Below are 22,758 nucleotides of genomic sequence, written 5' to 3' on the forward strand. Positions count from 1 at the left end.
CACTTTTAACTTTAATCTTCATTTCTAATATTGCATCCACCATTTTATTAAATCTATACAATCCACAAAACAATGCATTAAGCCCTGATTTTTATCATTTGTTCATACCTGAAGTCTAAATTCTCATAGTGAAAATTGAGCAATCATGTTTTGCTACTAATCAGAATGAATTGACTCCATCGTATCTCATTCCCACTGCTTCCCACTCCACCACCCAATTCCCTCACTTAATAAATTCCAGTAGCTGTCTAGCACCATCAGTGTTAAATATAACATTCCCTAGTATTGAAAGTCTTTTATAAGTTGGATTCCCGTACCCAAATGCTCTAGTAGTCTTAAAATTTATACCTTTACTATGTATTTCTAATCTGTGCTTAAAAGGCATTTCATTGAATGTAATTTTATTGCATTATAGTCCAAAAAGAGCACATTTAATATTTTTGCCTTTCTTCATTTGTTTAAGAGCTTTTTAAAGTCCTACTACATGGTCTGTTTTTTTTGTTGTTGTTGTTTATTTGTTTTTAAAAGGTGCCATGTACAAGTGAAAAAAAAAGTTTTCTCCTTTCTATTCCTATTCAGTTCTCTCTCAAAGTATATCATATCTAACTATTTAAAAATTCTATTCATTGACTTAACTTCTTATTTATTTTATTGCTAATTTTATCTAGCTCTGAGAAGGGAAAATTAATATTCTCCACTAGTATAATTTTCATATGTAGTTCCCTTGTAAAGCACTTGACTTTTCTTTTAAAGATTCAAGATGCTATGACATTTGGTGCACGTATGTGTAGCATTGATATAATATCAATATTTATAGTACCTTTTGGCAAAATGCAGTTTCTCTCATTCTTTTAATTAGCTCTATTTTTATTTTGCTTTTGCTTTAACTGAGATCATTTTTAATGTCATCTGAGGCATAATAGAGTGCATTACCACTTTAATTTTAATCTGTGTGTGTCTTTCTGTGTCATGTGTGTTTTTTCAAAACAACTTGTCTTTGGGTTTTGATTTCTAACCTATTCTGCTATCCAATTCCATTTTTTTTTTTTGCAAAATCAACTTGTCCACTTTCATAGTTATGGTACCTGGTATTTATTTCCTTCTATCCTATTTTCTTTTGTTTTTACCCCTCTAACTTTTTATGCTGTAGTTCCTCAAAAGTCTGTTTTGCTTTGGACCACTTTGAATTAAATCTGTGTTTGCTTTTGCTATGTCTAGGATCATGCTTGCAACCTCTCCATTTTTAATTTCAGCTAAAGTATAATAGATTTTTTTTCCAGTCCTTTTATTTTAACTCGATGTGTTAACTCTGTTTCAAGTGTAGTTTTTTGTAAGCAATATATTCTTGGATTCTTGTTTCTAAATCATTGTGCTATCCACTTTTGTTTTATGATTAAATTCATTCTATTAACATTCACTATTATAATTAACTATTGTAAAATCAAGCATCCTGACACACACAGGAGGATCTGCTGTCACACATTCTTACAACTGCTTTTCTAAAAAGAAAGCAACTTTTCATGGGTCAACAATCACCTTAATCAAGCACATACATGCACATGATATACAAATATACATATATATAATATAATAGATAGTAATATAAAATTATGTATTATCTATCTATCTATCTATCTATCTATCTATCTATCTATCTATCTATCTATCTATCTATCTATGAATATATAAAATTCCCTTACTTCAAGGGAGAAAGTCAGCACCCTGAACTTCAGAGAAAATATAAACAGAGAAACAAAGATCCACCAGCAGACTGGGTCTCCAACGATCTGACAGGTCAACAGACAGATAATTGTCTGATCATGCATATATAGTTACCAGAGAGAGAAGCACTAGCATCTGAGTTTTCAAAGCTGGTGTACTACTTAGCAGCAGCCCAGAGTCTCATCTGGCCAAAAAAACACTGGCAATGAGTAAGCCCTAAAGTAAAACCTCATCTCAGGGTATTTATACACTTTTCAGAGCTGGAGGACATCACAACCCTTGAGAACCAGTGCCTCATTAACAAAAGGTGTGGGCCTTCTTACAAATCTACTCTAATCAAACTCCCTGTAATGGGCAGTCTCAGTAATGGTGGGGAAGATATTTAATCTCATTAATATTACAACTGTGCATTTCCCACTATCCTATTTTCTTCTCTTTATCTTTCTCTTTCCCTTTCTTTTATGTTCCTCCTCTAAAATCTGTTTTGCTTCTGACCACTGCCTTTATTTTATGTTCCTTTTTTCACACTCCTCACTCTCTTTTCCCCTTCCCCTGACTTCCCTGTTGAATAAGGTAGATTTTCATGCTCAAAGGAATGTTTATATACGTATTTTTCCTTCAAGCAGTCCCTGTTCCTGCCCCCAACATTTTCCTCTCCTCGGTGAAAGGTCTTCCTTAATCACTTCTTTTAAATGACATAATTTCCCCATTCTTCTTCATTTCCCCTTACCTCAGTGTATTCTTCTTTACAATTCATTCACATTTTTTAGATCATTGCAATATAATCCTTCTAACTGTCATAATAATGATGAAGTTCTTGGGATTATGAGAATTATCTTCCCTTTTAGGAATATAAACAGTTTAAACTTGTTCAAACTTTTACCATTTATCTTTTATATTTGCCTTTATATACTTCTCTTGAGTCATATTTAAAAACTAAATCTTCCATTCAGCTCTAGTCTTTTCATCAGTAATGTCTGAAAATCCTCTCTTTCATTGAATATTCATTTTCCCTGAAGGACTATACTTAGTTTTTCTGGGAAGGTTATTCTTGTTTGTTATCTTACCTCTTTTGCTTTCTAGAATACCCTGTACTGAGCCCTTTTCTCCTTTAATGTGGTAGTTGCTAAATCTTGTGTGATGCTGATAGTAGCTTGATGATATTTGAATGCTTCTCTTCCTGGCTGCTTGAAGTTTTGACCTGAGAATTCTGAAATTATGCCATAATGTTGCTGGGAGTTTTCACCTTAGGATCTCTTTCAAGTGTTGTTCAGTGGATTTTTTCAGTTTCTATTCTACCCTATAGTTCTAGGGTACCAGAGCAAACTTTCTTGATGATTTCTTGAAATGTGATATCTTTCTTTTAAATTATAGTTTTCAGACAGTCCAATAATTCTTAAATTATGACTCTTTCATATATTTTTCAGGTTAGTTTTCTTTTTTCAGTGAATTATTTCACATTTCCTTCTACATTTTTATTCATTTAACTTTGTTTTATTGTTTCTTGGTATCTCATGGAATCATTAGCTTCTGTTTGTCCAATTCTAATTTTTATGGAATCATGTTTTTCAGTGAGATCATATACTTTTTTCACCTTTGATTTGGACTATTCCGTGGGGTTTTTTAAGTGTTATATTCTTCAGTATTTTTGGTGCTTTTTCCAAAACTATTGTCTTTTCATATTTTCCTCCTTTCTCTTATTCTTTTCCTAATTTTTCTTCTACTACTTTTATCTGATTTTGAGAAACATTTTTGAGATCTTTCAGGAATTTTTGTTGGATTTTTGTACAATTAACATTTTTTTTTCCTTTGAGGCTTTGCTTGTAGCTGTTTTGACATCATTGTCTTCTTCAAAGCTTGTGTCTTGATTTTCTCTGGCACCATAGTAGCTTTTTAAAGTAAGGTTCCTTTTTTCTAATTGTTCTTTCATTTTCCAGCCTTTTTCTTGACTTTGAACATTATATCAAAGTTGAGCTCGACTCATCTCTGAGCTGTGAGGAACCCTGCGAAGTTCATGCCTTTTTAGCACTGATTTTTACAGGGCAGTTTTGGGGATGTGAAAGTTTTTGGTCTTTCTAAGATGCTGTGATTCATGGAGGAACTCTTCTGTTCATCAGTATTTTGAACTGATTCATTGCAGCCACAAACACTATTGCTATCAGGTTCCTTGTGACTGGGAGGTATATTGTTCCTCAGTGCCTCTGCTTCCACGTGATCAAAAGTGAAATTGCCTTTCAGGGTCCCTGCTCTCTAGTGACAGACAGTCATATTGCTCCTCAGGTCCCTGGCTCTTTATGATGGAAAGCACTGCTTTCCACCCTGGGAATGCATCAGAGAAGGGGATATGGGCAATGAAATTGACAAACAGTGAGGGTGCCAGGTAATCTCTTTCTGACTAGTTGCCCAAAATCTTTATCATCTCTGGGCTGAGAACTCCTGAAGCTGCTATTGTTTCTGTCACAGCCACCTCCAAGGCCCCTTTCTATCATGTGACCAGACTTTATCTCAGTGTCACAGATCTCTCTTTCTCAGCTCTTAAACTGTCTTGCATTGGAAAAATGTCTCATTCTGATCTTTTGCTAGCTCTTCCACATCAGAATTAAATTTGAGATATTATTGTAAAGCTGTTTGGAGGGGAATGTTGTGAGAGCTCAGTGGTAGTATTTCCTTTACTCTGTCTTTTTGGCTTCAAAATCCCTCTTCTCCTACCACTCTGTTATTTACTCCCAATGTGAAATTTGGCAATATATTTAACATCTCTAGTCCTCAGAAAGTTTCCCTTGTTGTTAAAGTAACATGTTGCATTATATGGCTTCTGAGGTCCCCTCAATCTCTATTTCTATGATCCTTCCAGAAATGTCCTTCCAAATTTATGTAGACAATTTTTATTTTAACATTTACTCACTTTGGTTATAATTTTCATTATTGGAAATTAGGTTTTTTTTCTTATTTTCCCCCCCACTATAGCCCTTGTTTGTGGTTGCATTCTATCTCCTCTCATCATTTTCAAGGACACAATTTCTATAGGCTGCAAAATTCCAATTTTGTCATCTCAGCAATGTTTGCTACAATAATGTTTTGTGATCTTGATCTTTCCAAATTCCTTTTGTGGACATCCAAAACATTATTTCCTTTGTCCCGATTTTCTTCACAAGTTTTAGAACAGTATTTTGACTTTGAGTGTTAAATGTTTATATATCAAAGGAAGCTGCAAATCTTTCTGGCTGTGTGATTGATTTATGATCTAAACACACATACACACACACACCTGGTTTTGTTCTTTGTTAGCTACTATCTGTCACATCAAATTTGCACTCTATTTTAATATCTAAAATAACTTGTGCATCTGTCAGTTCTTCAACAAGCTTGCTTACCAAACCAAAAATTAATAGTTATTTTTGTTGCATACAAAAATAGTTTTTTATTTAAAAGTTTTATTTTTTGCTTTCTAAAATATCTCTTGTAACATAAACTGACTTCTTCATAAAGGCCATTAAATGATGACATCTAATTCTTTTAAAACTTCTTTAAAATTTTACTACAACTGTCTCAATACACACATACTTACTCAATACACTCACAATATGTATACATATATGTGTGTATACTCATATACATACCTGTTTTCACAGTAATTTAGTTCACTTTTTAATAGTTTTAATAACTCAAACTGCTGCAAAACTTTTTGGGTCAGAATCTGTGTGTATTTTTGTATTTACGTATATCTACATATACATGTACATCCACAATTATAGCTCTCTCTACTTCTATGTGCGCATCTCTGTCTTTATATCAATCTATATCTACATGTGTATATCCATTCTCACACACACATACACACACACACATATATGTACATGTATATATATATATATATATATACATATATATATATATAAAATAATATATTTAAGCATGATAACTTCTGCTCTTTCTCCACATAAAGAAGTCCCAGATAAAGAGTCTGAGAACCTGTATCATGTATTAGTGAACAGTTGCTCTATACGCTGTTTGATAGAAACTACCATCATTAGGTTTCTACTCTCTTGGACCCTAAGAAATTCTGACCTCTTTATAGAAAAAAGGAAATTGAAAAAAGATCATGGAAACAACCATTTGAGGATGCCTCAAATGAACTGTGTTTTAAATAATTAAAGATTTCAGTTCACAATACCTTGTCTGCTCTAAATTGAATCAAGATTCTTGTTTTTTTTTTCTTTTTGTTTCTGTTGTTTGTTAATTTATTTGCTATTCCCACCCCAGTACTTCATCCGTCCTCAGTAAAATAAAACAGGTCCCTCATTTGGATCTAAATTAGGTCCAATAATGGAAAATCATGCTCTTGCCTACTTTGTTCCTCCAAGAAGTCTAGCAGAAAGCGAGCATTTGCCATTATTATTAATCAGGATACTTTAAGTCTATCATTCCCAAACTGACAAAAAATTTTAACAGAAATTCAAAACATGAGAACTTGACAAAGAACAAGTTTCTACTAATCATTTTCCTTCTGGCAGGTGTATACCTCTAAGAGTGTTGAAAACAAATTGTCATTGATGACATTTTCAAACAAACTCAGGGACTAAGATTTAGACAATTTTTCTACTTTGTCTATTTTAATGCTTAATCATTCCTAACAGTTGAAGAGTTTCTCCCTCAGGGCATAATTTAAAGCCATTTGCACTTATGATATGCTCTGTAGGGAAAAATCAATCAGTTGTTTCTGTACCTCCTTGGGAGGGGCAAGTGTATGAGCAAATATATGTGCATGCATACACACACAAACACACGTATATATGTATGCATGTATGTATACAAAGTGATATATATGCACGAACATACATATATACAGGTGTGTATTGTTTATGTTTGGACACAAAAATATATGTCTGTGTTTATGTCTGTACATAGCCATGTATATATTTGCATATATATCTGTATATACATTTTACATGGGGCCCCTTGGTGGCACTGGCTTTGGAATCTAGAAGATTCATCATCACGCATTCAAATATGACCTTAGAAACTTACTAGTTCTGTGACTGTGGGCAAATCACTTAACTCTGTTTGCCTCAGTTCCTCATATGTAAAATGAGCTGGAGAAGGAAATAGAACACCACTCCAGTATCTTTGCCAAGAAAATCCCAAAATGGACTCTCAGAGACTTGAACATGATAGAAATGGCTGGACAAAAACAATATACATACACATAATATTAATATATGTATGCGTAGATATAGATATATCTATAGATATACAGATTTAAATGTAGATAATGTGTGTATAAGGACAAATGACAACAACAAATTTACATATATACACATATAAACAACATTGTGTGTGTACACATACATGCATGCACATGTGTGTATGTGTGTATATGCATATGTGTGTGAATATATATATATATATATATATATATATAATTATATAATTTATCATTGCTATTTGTCCTTCATTTCAAAGAGCACCAATGACACCATGACGTGATGGGTAATATTTTAATTTGCAGGTGAATTAGACATTCATGTACACATATATGTATATATAAATAATAGATATTATAGACAGATAGATAGATAGGTAGACAGACAGACAGAGAGACAGAGAGACAGACAGAGACAGACAGACAGGTAGGTAGATAGACAGATGGATAGATAGATAGGTAGATAGATAGATAGATAGATAGATAGATAGATAGATAGATAGATAGATATAGATAGATAGATAGATAGATAGATAGATAGATAGATAGATAGATAGATAGATAGATTAGTAAAGGCTCCAATTTACTTGAAAAAATGAGATGTTTGAAGTAAAAGATGTTTCCTCTAAGGAAGAATGTCATAAAACATTTTTGTGTTCTCAGTATGACTCATAACTATCTATTTAACCAATAATGCAACTGAAGTATCAAGAACACATAATAAAGGAGTGAAGAGAAGAAAAAATACTATTTCAATAAGAGGAAACTGAATTTTTATAAATAAAATTGAATAACGATTAGGTTCTAAATTTGTTGTGAATGTTGGTACTTGAAGAAAACCAAATTTTACTAGGAAATGTTGTAATTAGATGTGTACTTGAATGGAGATGCTTAAAAAGATTTGTGGGAATTTACAAAGGGAAATGAATAGAAAATTATTAATTACTAAATAGTAGAAAATTACTAATAAGGTAACAAATATATAGGTAGCATATGAAAGAGAAATAGCAGAATTGCTGAATTCCATTTTTCCTATTTCTTCCAAGAAAAAAATTCTTCAATTAGAATATATAGACATACATATATATGAATGCATATATTATTACATTATAGAATTAGGTTATATGTTTACTATATACATAAACAGATAAACGTATATAATATGATTAGAGAGTTAGACTATGTATTAGTATTAGAAAATATATGTGTGTGTGTGCACATATAAATATACACATATATATAATATATCTATATATTTAATTTACCATATTCATAAACATACACAAAGACACACACACACACACACATATATATACACAAATATATGTGCGTGTGTGTGTGTGTATACAGAGAGAGAGAGACAAGAGAGACAGAGACAGAGACAGAGAGAGAGCTAGAGAGAACAAATAGGTAAAGAGAGGCAAGAAAGCTCCAGTCTGCCCTCGAGACAGGAAGATTTCGGTTCAAGTCTTTTTTCTGACAAATACTGTTAAGCCCTGTGTGAGTCACTTATCTTAGCAGTGTACCAGAGTACTCTCTAAAGTACAGTATGGTTGCCAATCTGCATGGGCAGAAGTTATTTTCAAAGCAGTCCACACTGTTGAAATTAGAGATCAAAACAAAAATGATAAAAAGAAAATGAGAGATTATTTTAAGTGAAGAAATAATGAAAGAATATCTAGCTCTTATTATTGTCTGTGACTCACCAGTAAGAATTATGTCCTAGAAAATTAGTCTCAAAAAATGGGAAATGTGCAGCCCCAGGATTCATATCAAATGTTAAGTGAGGCAAGAAAACAAAATTCCTTGGTCCTACTTCTAAAATTGCTGGCTTCTGGCAAAAGCCTTTCAATCTGGGTGACTTGTGTGACAACAGGCCATGTTACCCATCTGTCATTCCCTCTTTATCCCCCTCTAAGGGCTAGGCATTTTTGTCAACAAAGACAAACAGAGTCTGTGTGAGAGGCCCAAGACAAGAGCAAGACAGGGATTATTTGATTGTAAGAACTCATGATAACTGGAATCGAAATGGTAGCCACAGTAGCTAAGAAGTGTTGCAGCAAATGAGTAGGGGAGATCAGAACATCAGGCAGATGAGGCTTACTAAAGGGAAGTCATATAAACTTCTAGGGAGATACAAAATAGATAGAGTAGCATACAGCTTGCAGGAGTAATCTAGGATTTTAGTGAAATCCTTTCGCTGAAGGTAGTATTTGAGCTGTGTCTTGAAGGAAATTAGATATTGCCAGAGGTAGAGGTAAGAAGGGGAACCATTCTAGGCATAGAAGGCAGTCAATGCAAAGCACGGTGAAGAAGCATGGAATGTCATAAATAAGGAACGATGAAAAGATTGTTTTGTCTGGAGCAAAGAGTACTAAAAGATGAGCAGTATTTAACAAGACAGGAAAGGTCAAGTAGTAAGGATCTTTAAATATAAGGAAACAATGAAGCTGAAACCTATAAAGAAGAGAAAAATGAAACACACCAAAATTATACTAGGAAAAAAACTATCTTTATGTAGCATACATTTCAAGATATTGCAAAGGAGACAGAAAATGAAGGTAGAAAATATTAGTGATTTACCCATCTCAAAATTTGCTTGATTTTATTTTATCTTGCAGGGGAAAGTGAGTAAAACACTGAAGTTTTGTCTCCTAAACAGCTTATATGTTTCTGTGTTTTTGTGTATATACCTAGATACACACATACATACACACTATACTATATATGCACTATAATATATGCATATTTGTATGTATATATATACATATATGCTGTTCATTTGAGAAAATAAATTCTAGCTAACAAAATAATAACAAAAATTTAAAGTCAAATTAAACTTTACTAATATTTAATGTACAAATTGAAACCCATGCCCTTCTTTGAGGAGGAGTCTATATACGAGAAAGATTGAAGAAGACAAACGACGGAGACAGACATGGAGAGAAAGAGACAGAGAATGAGATGATTCAAAGAATTAAATTCCCTGTCACATATCATAGACAAGATATTCTGAATGAAGAGTTGGAGTTCCATACCCTAGAGTGTTTGACATTGGTGAGGAGGGGGAGGGTGAAAGGAGACAGAAAAATATAAACAGGGGGAAAATAAGATGGAGAGAAAGTCACAGTTATCATTGTCATTCCTTTGGACTCCTGGTATTCTTCGGTTTCTTGCACAATTCTTCCCATATTAGCATTGTCATCCTCTAGTTTGGATTCTTTTCATCACTCCTCACCCCTAAAAGGCAAATACACCCTGGAACTACTATGCAGGTTTTTTTCTTCCCATAAGACTTTCACTGTCAGTATAATTCAGTGGTTGTACTAATCAAATAGGATGCTGCTCAAGAACTAGCTAGGTGATCCTCTTGCTCCAAAAAGCATGTAGAATCATGAAATCACCTTCTTTCTCAAGTTTAACTCAAATTTGGAATTAAAGTCATGTTTAGAATCACCCATAAGGCAGCCTTTAAGCCTGCTGCTGCCTAAGCAATCTCCTTTCACTGATTCAAAGGCTAAATCCTGTGATCTTACCAGGCAATTTATTGCTTAAACCTCCACCCAGAAATTTGGGGTTCATGACCATTTTTCATACACTACTGTCTCAGAACAAGTGAGTACACCTCTGCCTTACACATCTAGCAATGTCTCAGTTGTTGCTATCAAACTGGGCTCATCTCTTGGTCTGCTAATAAACACAAGATGAACAATTATACCTGCCCTAGCACCACCATTTCTGATTCCTGGTAGAGAAACACTATGGACCTATATATCACTTGCTCTTTCCAAAATCTGGCCCAACATTGGTTTGTTTTCTGAATAGGACAACGTAAAAATGTAGTGTAGCAATAAGAATAGCTGCTGGGCCTATAGGGGCTGGGATACTCATTCTCTTCCTTTTCACTACAAAGCCACTTTTAGCTCAGAACTCTAGAATATGTGAACAGGTCAAATCCTGTGGTGAGTCTCTTCTTTAAAAAGAGGGATCAGATTCTTTTCCCTCATTATCTCGAGCTCTCTAGAGTTACAATCCAGATAGCTACAGATAACAAGACTAGTTTAGGTTCATGTCTAGGGTTTTCCAAAGTTGTTGTTCCTCCATTTTCAAAGCAGAATAATTACACCAGAGAGTGGGTGATGTCTTGACTCATGAGTGTATCAAATTTAAGTAAAGAGAGATGCACAATGTCGTCAGCCTCACTCTCTCTTACAGTCACTGAAGTCCAGTGGAAAGACAAAGGTCCAGATGACTGACAATGGCCTGAGATGTAGTGAAGGACCTTGATATCTTTGATGTTTGACCAAGCCCTTCATGGACATTGAAAAAAATTGTTATCATCCTCCCTTTCCATGGAGTATATCTTCACATGCTTGGAATAGAATCTCCCCTAATTAAACAATAGATTTGAGGCCCATTGGTTGTCTTCAATATAGTTTAACTTGGTTTACCAGAAGGTGGATAACGTGATTCTTATTATGGTCTCCTATACACACTCCACTGAAGATTTACTCAGTCAATCAATTAGTCAATCAATCAACACACATTGAATAAACACTGACTGAGTACCGGGCACAGTGATGGTCTCTATCTGGTATGTCATATGGTTTCATCTATTTTTTTTTAAACATTTCTTCAGGGACCTTGTTACATGACTGCCTTACTTCTTTTGCAGTTTTACATTTCCTCAGGGACAGTCTACTTATTTTTTAAATACAATTTACAATTTTCAACATTTACTTACACAAGATTTTGAATTCCAAATATTTTTTCCCATCTCTCCTCTACCCCACCCCAAGACAATCTACCCTCCCTTCTATCATTCTTCCTTCTCTCCCCTGCCCCTCCCCTCTATCTTCCTCTAGGGAAAGATAGGTTTTTATACCGCATTGACTGTAGAACTTAATTCCCATTTACATGAAAAAGCAATTTTTAACATGCATTTTTAGAGTTTTGAGTTCCACATTCTCTCTCTTCTTCTATCCCAACCCATCCTCATGGAGAAAGCAAGCAATTCAATAAAGGTCTATGCATGTGTAGCTATGCAAAACATTTCCATTAACAGTCATAATTAGAAAAACTAACCACATTTCCCTCTATCCTGTCCTGTCCTCTATTTATTCCATTCTCACCCTTGACATGCACCACTCACAATAGTGTTCCCTTCTGCCTACCTCTTCCCCCAATTTGCCATCCCTTCTATTTATTCTCTTTCTCCTTTACCCTTCTCCCCTGACTTCCTGTAAGGTAAAATAGATTTCCATACCCAATTGAATGTGTATTATTCCTCCTTAAGCCAAATCTGAAGATAGTCAGGCTCACTTATTCCCTCTTACCTTCCCTCTCTTCCCCTCCTTTGTAAAAGCTCTTTCTTTCCTCCTTTATGTGAGATGATTTACTGTATTCTACTTCTTCCTTTCATTTTCTCCCAATACATTCCTCTCACTGCTTAATTTTGTTCTTTACCTAAACTCTCTTTCTATTCAGCTCACCCTGTGCACTCTGTCTATATGCATAGATATATGTGTATATATACACAAATGTATAAACTATATGTGGGTATATATATACATATATATACATACACATATACCTAAACACATATAATACACACACACATATAGCCACACATACATATATATACATACACACGTGTATATGTGTGTATTGTGAATATATGTGTACACATTTACATATATGCATACATGCATGCATGCATATGTACATGTATATGTGTGTATTTATATACACATATATGCATATATTTATTTATTCCTTCCAAATACTTTAAAACCGAGAAAGGTCTCATGAGTTACAAATATCATCTTTCCATGTAGGAATGTAAATAGTTCAAATTTTATGAGTCCCCTCATGGCTTCTCTTTCCTGTTTACCTTTTCATGTTTCTTGGTTCTTGAATTTGAAAGTCAGATTTTCTATTCAGCTCTGGTCTTTTCAACAAGAATGCTTGGAAGTCCTCTATTTCTTTGAAATTCTATTTTTTTCCCTGAAGTATTATACTCAGTTTTGTTGGATGGGTGATTTTTTTGTTTTAATCCTAACTTCTTTGACTTCTGGAGTACCATATTCCAAGTCCTCAGATCTCTTAGTGTATAAACTGCTAAATCTTATGTTATCCTGATTGAGTTTCCACAACAATCAGATTGTTGCTTGTAGTATGTTCTTCTTTACTTGGGAACTCTGAAATTTGTCTACAATATTCCTAAGAGTTTTCCTTCTGGGATCTTTTCCAGGGGTTGATTGGTGAATTCTTTCCATTTCTGTTTTATTCTCTGGTTCTAGAATATCAGGACAGTTTTCCTTGATACTTTCTTGAAAGATTATGTCTGGACTCTTTTTTGATAATGGTTTTCATGTAGACCAATAATTTTAAATTATCCCTCCTAGATCTCTTTTTCAGGTCAGTTGCTTCTCCAATGAGATATTTCACATTTTTCTGCTATTTTTTCATTCTCTTGGTTTTGTTTTATAATTTAAAGATTTTTCATAAAGTCCTTAGCCTCCATCTGCTCCATTCTAATTTTTAAACAACCATTTTTCTTCAGTGAGTTTTTGGACCTCCTTTTTCATTTTGTCAGTTCTGCTTTTTAAAGGCATTCATCCCCTCATTGGCTTTTTGGATTTCTCTTACTATTTGTGTTATTCTATTTTTAAAGTGTTATTTTCTTCAGCATTTTAGGGTCTCCTTTAGCAATCAGTTGACTCATTTTTCATTATTTTCTTGCATCAGTCTCATTTCTCTTCCCAATTTTTTCTATATTTCTCTTAATTGATTTTCAAAATTATTTTTAAACTCTTCCATAGCCTGAGACCATTTCATATTTTTCTTAGAGGGTTTGGATGTGAGAACCTTGACCTTGTTGTCTTTCTCAGGTTGTATGCTTTGATCTTTCTAGTTGCAAGAAAATACCTTTTCACCAAGAAAATAACTTTCTGTGGTCTTATTTTTCCCCTATTTGGTCATTTTCCAATCTAATTTCTTAACTTTTGAACTCTTTGTTAAGTGGAGGGTGTACTGCCCCAAGTTTCAGAGGGTTTGTGTAGCTGTTTTCAGAGATTTCTAGGGACTGTAAATTCTCACTTCCTCCAAAGTGGTATTATCAAAGGAGAGGAGTTTACTTCTCTCCTGACCTGTGGTCTTGTCTGTGAATAAGCTCAAGCACTCTTTTCTGCCCTGGAACTGGAAGTAGGATTACCTCTCCACAGCTGCCACACCTGCCAAACCAGGGTTCCTCCTCACCCCAGGATTGTAACTCAGGATGGAGACCCAGATCAGTGGCTCAATTCCCCAGAAGCAGTTGTGGTTGTACCAGTAGCTGCTGTCACCCTGGGATTAAGGCTGGGGCTGTGGCCGATGTTCCTCTCTTACTCAGTGGAGAGCTTTCCCACTGACCTTTCAAACTGTCTTTGGCATTTGTGGGTTGGGAATTCTGGAAACCACTACAGTTTCCACTGATTCAGCACCTTGAGGCTTGTTCCAGTACTGTCTGTGCCTGTGTGGCCCACTCTGGACTACACTCTGTTTTGAGTCTGGTGCAGCAGACCCATCTAGATTGTCTTGGACTGGAAATCTATTTCACTCTGTTATTTTGTGACTTCTGCTGCTCTAAAATTAGTTTAAAGTCATTTTTATAGGTATTTTGAGGGGTTTGGGGGGAGAGCTCAGGTATGTCCCTTCTTCTACTCCACTATCTTGGCTCTGCACCCCCCCCCCAAAGGAAAGATTTTTAATGAAATATGAGCATGCAAATTACAGAAATATATCATTAACACAATATACTATCAAAAGCTGAAATGTATACCAGGAATGCAGGGATGGTTCAATGCTAGGAAAACTATCAGCACATTCACTATATCAATAACAAAAGTAATAGAAGTCATAGGATCTCAAAAGATGCAGAACAAAGCTTTTTTTCACAAAATACAGTACCCATTCCTATTAAAAACATTATAGAGCATAGGAATCAATTGAGTTTCCCTTAAAATGATAAGCAATATCTTTCATAAACCATCAGCATGCCTTATCTTTGATGGGGATAAGCTCAAAGCTTTACCAGTAAGGAAGGAAAACAACTATTTTCACACCTATTATTCAATATCATGCTAGAAATGTTATGTTTAGCAGTAAGATAAGAAAAAGAAATGGAAGACATTAGAATAAACATTGAGTAAACAAAACTGTCACTCTTTGCAGATGATATGATGGTATACTTACAGAATCCTAAAGAATCAACTAAAAAACTGCTTGAAACAACAGCTTAAGCAAAGTTGCAGAATACAAACTAAACCTACATAAATCAGTAACTTTTCTACATATTACCAGCAAAGCCCAGGAGCAAGTTACAGAAACATAAATTCCATTTAAAATAACTGTAGACAATACAAAATATTTAGGAGTCTACCAACCAAGGCAAACTCCAGGAACTATATGAACACAATTGCAAAACACTTTTTTCTACTAATAAAGTCACATTTAAACAATGGGTAAAATAACACCTGCTTATTAGTAGGTTGAGATAAAGTAATAAAAACAATAATTCTATCTAAATTAATTTACTTATTCAATGCCATAACAAACTACCAAAAATTATTTCATAGATCTAGAAAAAATTATAACAAATTAAGAATATCAAGAGAATTAGTAATAAAAATGTAAAGGAAGGTGGCTTGGTTGTATTAAATCTAAAATTATATTATAAAACAGCAATCATCAAAACTATTTTGCAGTTGCTAAGAAACAGAATGATGAATGAATGGAATAGGTTAGGTATACAAGACACAATTGTCAATGATTATGGTGATCTACTGTTTGTAAAGCCCAAAGACTTCAGTTTCTGTGATAAGGATTCACTATTTTACAAAAACCTACTGGGAAAACATCATGGCAGAAACAAGACATCAACTAATATCTCATACTATATACCAAAATAAGGTCAAAACAGGCACATGAGTTAGACATAAAGGATGATGTCATTACAAATTATGAAAGCAAAGAATAGCTTACCTCTCAGATCTATGGAGAAGTGAAGAATTTATGGCAAAACAAGAGACAGAGAACATTAAAATATGCAAAATTTTTGCATATTTTGAGTATATTAAATTAAAAAAGCCTTCCCAAAGAAAATCAATGCCAGCAGGATTAGAAAGAAAACAGGAAGCTGGGAAAATAATTTTATAGCCAATGCCACTGAGTCAACTGAGACAACTGAGTCAAATTTGTAAGAATGCAAGTCATAAGTAAATAGAGCACTGGCCCTAGGGTCTGAAGGGCCTGAAGTAAAATTCGGTCTCAGGTACTTGACACTTAGAAACTTTGTGACCTTGGGCAAGTCATTTAACCCCAGCTGCATTGCCTTCTTCCCTCCAAAAAAAAAAAAAAAACCAAAAACGAATGCAAGTCATTCCCCAATTAAAAAATGGTCAAAGGATATGAATTGATAGTTTTCAGATGAAGAAATAAAGCTATCACTTGTTATATGAAAACATCTCCAAGTAACCATTGATTAGAGATATTCAAATCAAAACAACTGTGAGTTACCACCTTACACATATCAGATTGACTAATACGAAAGCAAAGGAAAATGATGAATGTTGGCCAATATGTAGAAAAATTGGAGCACTAAGGCATTTTGGATCATTGTGAATTGGAGTTGCGAATTGTTAGAGTTGTGAATTGTTCCAACCATTACAGAGAATAATTTGAAACTGTTATTATAGTGCTATGAAATTGTGCTTACCTTTTCATCCAGCAATACCATTAATACATCTGTATCCCAAAGTGATCATAAAAAGGAAAAAGGACTCACATGTACCAAAAATATTTATAGTAACTCTTTTTGTGGTGGCAAAGAATTATAAACCGATAAGATGCAAATCAATTGTGGAATGACTGACCAAGCTGCAGTATATGAACGGAATGGAATATTATTGTTCTATAAGAAAAGATGACCAGGTGGATTTCAGAAAAACCTGGAAAGACTTACAAGAGCTGATGCGAAGTGAAAATTAGTAGAAGCAGGAGAACACTATACACAGGAACAGCAACTTTATTCAATGACTAACTATGATAGTCTTAATTCTTCTCAGCAATTCAAGGATCTGAGTCAGCTCCAAAAGACTCATGATGGAAAATACTATCCACATCCAGAGAAAGAATTATGCAGATCAAAGAATGCAGATCAAGGCATACATTTTCACTTTTTTCTTTCTTATGATTTTTTTCCTTTTTGTTCTGATGCTTCTTTCACAATATGATTAATGTGGAAATATGTTTAACATGTATAACCTATATCACATTGTTTGTTCTGAAATAGTTTGAGGGAGGAGGGAAGTCAATGAGGGAGAAAAATTTGGAACTCAAAATCTTATAAAAATTAATGTTGAGAACTATACATGTAATTGGAAAGAAATAAAATACTAGTAAGAGGGAAAAATTAATATTTTCTGAATCATCCAAAAAGATAACTATGAAGCATCATGAATTAACTATTAACAAATCATGCCAAGAAAACTTTATTTTTTTGGTACAATTAATGAACTAGAAGGCTAAAAGACATGCTTCACATAATATATTTTGTTTCTAAATGTTATTCTTAGAGAACTGATGCAGAAAAAATGAGAAAAATAAGTTTATACCCACATAATGCAAGTGAAATTTGGATTCCTTAATTTATTTATGCCTTTAATATGTATTTATTCATTGGCCTTCCTCACTCAGTATTTTGCATTTTATCCATTACTGTAGATGCCTCACACTTCTGACAGCAACTAGTTGCATGTTTCCAGGCAAGTTGCATAACATCTCTGTTGGCCAGACAACTTCCTAAAATTTCCTTTTTTATTAAGTTGTAGGTTGAGAGTTCTACTTCTTGAGGAAAATATTTTATATTTGCCCCTTTATTCAGAGGATGATATTATTTTTTTCAAAATAATGTATAATAAACTAAGGAGGGAAGAGTGAATTAACCTATTCAAGAGCATCCTAAAGGTAAAAACAAATAAAATTCAACTTTTCTGCCCAGTTTGACATAGGACAACAACTCTGTCACAAAATGTATTCAATATTTATTCATAAAGGTGGTACAGATTTAATGATTTAATGTAATACGGGTGGCATTATCCTGCTTATGTTATCTTCTAGTCAGTTTTTGTCAGGCTAATAAAATTGTCATAGATTTTGCCCATTTGGGTATTAAGCAAGGACATAAAACAAAGGGGAAGTGATTAAGGCACTGGAAAATTTGCCCCTCCCTATTCCCCCCACCTTTATTCCTAAGTGTCTTGGTAAGTGTTCTAAAATAGATTGATGAACAGCAATTTTATTTTTAAAAAATTGATGTCCTGCTCATCAGTTTAAGCTTCATTCCAAGTAACAGGACATTCTTTGAATATAAGGCAATTTAAGTTCAGGGTCATAGCAAAATTGCTTTAGTAAAACCTTTAGACTGTCTTCTTTGTAGAATGATGAAAAGATTCATGTTTGAGTAACTCCTCAGTATCTGAATAACTGTACAAGGTTCTTGACTTATAAATAGAAGGAAGGTGTTTAAGTATTCTCATAAGTGTGGCAACTATAATTGTGAAGAGTTAAATAAAAGAATTGTCCATAATATTTTAATAATAGCTCACTCTTATAAAAATGATTTAAAAATTGTGGAATTCTTTTCTTAAAAATTTTCTAATACAGACATCATTACTATTTTACAAATTATGAAAGTGAGCTTCTGAGACATTAAGTGATTTGCCCACAACTAGGAAGTGTTTTAACCAAGACTTGAAATCATTCAGAACTTAGCACAGTATCCTTTAACACACTACTTTTTAGTGAGTTAGGGATGAATAGGAAATAAAATCCGGATCCTGAGAGCCAGTCCTCATTACTCTCTACTTAATCCACAAATATTTGGAACTCTGACCCTCTAACTGAAGTATCCTGATTGAATCCTGAAGGGTAATCAAATTCATACCCCTCTAGTTTGCTACATGGTTCTAACTCAAGACCACCAGGCCACTCCAATCATCTTCTTGTCATCTTCCCCACATCACACCACTTTCTATGGGAACTATAACCAAATAACTATCTCTGCTGCTTCTGAAAAAGACATGCTAATTAGTCATCATTCCCATGAATTCTAGGAACAACACATCTTTCCATTGTTGCCACTTTCCTGTCTCTTTTATGTCCTCAATGCTTCCTCTCAGCTGAGAAAAAAACAAACCACGGATCAATTCTCTGCAGCTTGTGCAAATTTTGACCTAAAATTAATGCCAAGAAAATAAAAGTTCCTCACCAGCCAACATCACATCATACATACACAGAGCCACCAGATACAGCAAGTGGAAAAAAATTTGAATGCTGTGCTTAAGTTCACTTACCTTGGCAGTTTACTCTCCAAAGATATCCACATAGATGACAAAGTTGATGCACATATTGCCAGAGCTAGTTCAGTGTTTGGGAAGCTCAAAAGGAATATATAGGAGAGAAGGGGTATTATACTGCCTTTTAAATTGAAGGTCTACAGAGTCATTGTGCTGACGTCATTGTTGTACGCCTGTGAAACCTGGATAGTATGCCAGGGCCATACCAGGAAATAGAATCACTTGAATTATCTTAGGAATGTTCTTAAGGGTGCCTGGCAAGATAAATTACCAGACATTGAATTCCTTTCTCTAGATGAACTGAGAAGCATTCAAACTAATATCTATGGGCAGACCACTTTGTTCAAATGTCAAAAAGTATTTTTGTCTAAGACTCTTCCATGGAAAACTCACACAAGGCAAGTACATACACACAGAGGTCAAAAGAAGCAATACAAGGAAACTTTCAAGGTGCCTCTGAAGAACTTTGGAGTCAGTTGTGAGATAAAGGAGACACTGGCACAAGACTATCCAGCATGTTGTGCTCAGATCAAACAAGGTACTGTACGTTATGAGCAAAACAGAATTGTAATGTCTAAAAGTCAAAATGAGATGTGCAAATTTAGAGCCATCACCACTCCAAATGTTCATATCAACTACTTGTTCCTGACCTGTGGTAGAGACTTCCAAGCTTGCACTGGTCTAATTAGCCACAGTTAGGCAAATTGTTCTTTGACCCTAACACAGTGATATTAATCATTTTTGTCCTCTTTGAGAAAGGACAACAGCAAACCATATGTATTGTTTACCATGTTAAAATTTAACCTCCCTGAAAGCACATACTGTTTCACTTTGTATCTCTAGTACCTGGTGAATTTACTTTGTTTTTCTTGTCATTTTTTTCAGTTATGTCTGATTCTTCATGACTCCATTTGGGTTTTCTTGGCAAAGATACTGGAGTGGTTTGCCATTTTCTTCTCCAATTCATTTTATTGAAGAGGAAACTGAGGCAAACAAGACTAAGTGATTTGTTCAAAGTTACACAGATAATAAATGTCTGAGGTCAGATTTTACTTAATATTTGTTTTTCTGACTCCAGTACTAGCAGTCTATCGACTGCACCACTTACCTGTCTACCTGGCAAATAACAAGCACTCAATTAATGTTATTCATTATCATTTTCATATTTGACAAGCAGGTCATTTCTCTTCTTTTTTCTTTTTACTACATTATGATATGGTTTTTCTGATTGATTTGACTATGACTACAAGTATATCACTTTTTAATGCCTAAATGTACATTTTCCTTTCCTCTTTAATCCTTTCTAGAATACATCCTAACATGAAAGTAGTTCTGTAACTCACTCAGAGAATTCCATTAGAGATATTTAAACAAGCCTACGTGAACTGGGATGTATTTGAAGTTCATATTTAATTAGTCCAAAATATGAGGAACGTTACTTGCCTATATTGTGCTGTTAACTCTTCAAGTCTGGCTTACTAGAGACTTTGGTGAAGTCTGTTTATGCAATGTTGTGATAAAATTAGGTCATTAAGTCATTTCAGTGTTTTTTCCTTAAGTAAAGTGTAGCACCAATGCAATATTCACAGTGCCTACAGCACCCATGAATATTCCAATGCTATTCTGAATTGTGAAATACCACTTACTCTCCACATGGAAGACAGAAAAAAAAATATTCACACACCAGAAAACCAAATCCATCATAGTAACAATAATCTATATGCAATAACAATGCAGGGAATAACACTATTCTCAAGTCTTCCCCCTGTTAGGTTTCCCACAAACCAGCTCCATTAAATAAAATCATAAACAAGCTCTTTCACTCACATTGGCCAGCAGTCTGCGTTCTTCCTAGCTCTAACTGCTCTCAACACTAACTTCCTCTCAGTTCTGCTCTAGCTCCACCTCTTTCTGTTCCACCCATTCAGCAAACTCCTCCCACCACAGGCTTCATGTGACCCAGACTCATGTGATGCAGGCTTTCATGTGACCCAGGCAGGCCACATGGAACTACTAATGAATATGAAAGATCTCCTCAATTAAATTACCGTTACAGAAAGATAGGAATAATGTCTTTTAAAAATATGATTATGTTATCATAGCTTGGATTTCTGCTCTTAAGAATTATTTTTCACGTCTTTGACTATTTATCAACTGAAAAATAACTAAGTGAATTTGAGTCAGTTCATTATACAACCTGGGAATGAAATAATAATCAGAGAAACTTGCTACAAATATTTTTTCTCTTATAAACTTCGCTATATTTGTTTGGTTTGTGCACAAAAAAAAAAAACAACAACCTTTTTTCCCTCATTTCATGTAATCAAAATTGTTCATTCTATCTTCTGTAACTCTCTCTACTATTTGTTTGATCATGAATTGTTTTATCTAAAGATTCAAAAAAGTAGTTAAGAATTCTAATCAATGTAATGAACACCCATGAATTCAGACGTCAGTTGACAAAAAAAGTGCTACTCACTTCCCGAGAAAGAGATGAGTGACTCATGAATAATGAGACGCAAATTTTTGGACATCATCAAATATGGAAACACAGCACTGCATATTTCTTGGAAGATTTTTTTTGTCTAATTTTTATTTTCCAGTGTTTGAAGGATGGGGTCAGAGGGAAAGAAAATAAATGAGTTGAAAAATAAAATAAAATTCAATAAAAATTTAAAAGAATAAATTTGGCATAGTGGGATATTTTTTGTATGTAGGGTGTTAATTTTAAGATAATTTTGGAAGGTAGTGTGATGTAGTTAAAAGAACACTGAACTTGGTGTGAAAGAACATGATTTCAAATCCTAACTCTGCCACTTGTAAACTCAACGACATTGACCAAGTCTATTGATTTCAGGATATTTATTTGTAAAATAAGTGGTTTAGACCAGGAAACCTCTGAGATTCTTTTCAAATCTAGTTCTATGATCCTAAAAACGAAGAATTCATTGATAAATAAATAAGAGCAATCAGTTTTAAAATTACTATAATCATAACTGATAAGCTGTCTTTCCTTTTTATTGTTTTTATTTGTGTTTATAAGTAATATACACTTCTAAAGAGAAGTTTCTTCCATGAGAATAGAACCTATGTAGTAATTCCTATTTTTCTTTGTGTTTCCTGCCTTCAGCACAGTGTTTGATATGTAAGTACCTAATAAATACTTATTATTGATGTATATGGTATATTTATATGCATATATGTATATTTATATTAATGCATAAAAATAATTATTTCTAGAGTAAGAGACCTGAATTCACATCTCTCCTCTGATGATTATTATTCTTGTGATCTTAGCCAAGTCACTTAACATCCCTAGGATTCAATTTCCTCAGCTGTAAAGGGGGAATATACAGCCTCCAAGGCCCCTTCCTTATCTAGTTCTAATATCTTATGTTCCTGTAATGTTATATATTTATGTGCACATGTGTTTTA

At 34.0% G+C, this 22,758-nt stretch overlaps 1 long non-coding RNA gene across 2 annotated transcripts in view; it reads right to left on the reverse strand.

Annotated features, from left to right (window-relative positions):
- Positions 1 to 19,452, reverse strand: part of LOC140496836 (uncharacterized) — a 224,712-nt gene extending 205,260 nt beyond the window's left edge. For both annotated transcript variants that reach the window (XR_011964413.1, XR_011964412.1), the window contains exon 1: positions 19,321 to 19,452. This is a non-coding gene — a long non-coding RNA (uncharacterized lncRNA). The remainder of the gene's footprint in view (positions 1 to 19,320) is intronic.
- Positions 19,453 to 22,758: the final 3,306 nt, after the last annotated feature.

Source organism: Notamacropus eugenii, chromosome 3 (assembly GCF_028372415.1).
Source record: "Notamacropus eugenii isolate mMacEug1 chromosome 3, mMacEug1.pri_v2, whole genome shotgun sequence".
NCBI lineage: Eukaryota > Metazoa > Chordata > Mammalia > Diprotodontia > Macropodidae > Notamacropus > Notamacropus eugenii.